Raw genomic sequence first — 980 nt, 5'->3', positions numbered from 1 at the left:
CAAATTAACAAAACAGGCACTAGATTTCCCCCCCCAAAAAAAAAAAAATAAATAACAAATATCAAAGGCAAGGGCTAGCCACATAGCTCAGCAGATTAAAGTGCCGCGTGGGCAAACACAGGGACTGGGGTTTGCTCCCCTGCTGTGCCGGCCCCGCCCCCACACCTGTAATCCTAGCGCTTGAGGGGTTGAAAACAGGAGGATCACTATGAGTCCAATCTGTGTAGTGAGACCCTGTACTAAATAATTTTTTTAAAAAGATAAAAATATCAAAGGCAAATACAGGGCCAAGAACATAGCTCAGCAGCCAAGTGCCTGCGTGGCAAGCGCAAAGTCTTGAATTCAATTCCCGGCACCGAAAAAAGGAAAAAAGACAAATACAAATTATTATTATTATTATTATTATTATTATTTGAAGACAGAGTCTCACTGTGTAATTCAAAGTGGCCTCGGGTTCACTATGTAGCCTAGACTGGCTCGAACTCATGGCATTCCTCTCTGCCTCAGCCTCAAGTGCTGGGGTTAAGGCATATGGTACCATGCGCGGCAAATACAATGTTCTAAATAAGAACGTATACAAAAAAAAGTCAATATGCAACTAACAGACACCTGTACATCTCCTGCAAACAAGAACTGACTCGTAGCTGGCCCCTGCCCACAGGACTCTGGGGTACTGCGCCAACTAAGAGCTGTCCAGTGAGGTGGGGGCAAGCTGCAAGTAGTGACAGGGTGTAGTGCAGTACACCTCATCTTTACCTAGGTAGAAAAAGAAACTATAGGAAAACGAAATGGATAAAGTTGGTTTTGTACCTTTGGCAGGGAAAGAGGGAGGCTGAGGAGAGACCCTTCAGCACACACATCGTCTGCAGCACCTGAGGCTGGCGCTTACTGTTCACTTCAGCACGCGCTGCGGTCCACGGCCACACGCGCAGCAGGGAGCTGGTGCGCACGCCGCACATCTGAGCCCTTCTTCCGTCCTC

The sequence above is a fragment of the Octodon degus genome, unplaced genomic scaffold, assembly GCF_000260255.1.
Source record: "Octodon degus isolate 3935 unplaced genomic scaffold, OctDeg1.0 scaffold00054, whole genome shotgun sequence".
Lineage (NCBI taxonomy): Eukaryota > Metazoa > Chordata > Mammalia > Rodentia > Octodontidae > Octodon > Octodon degus.
This window is presented reverse-complemented; position numbering follows the sequence as displayed.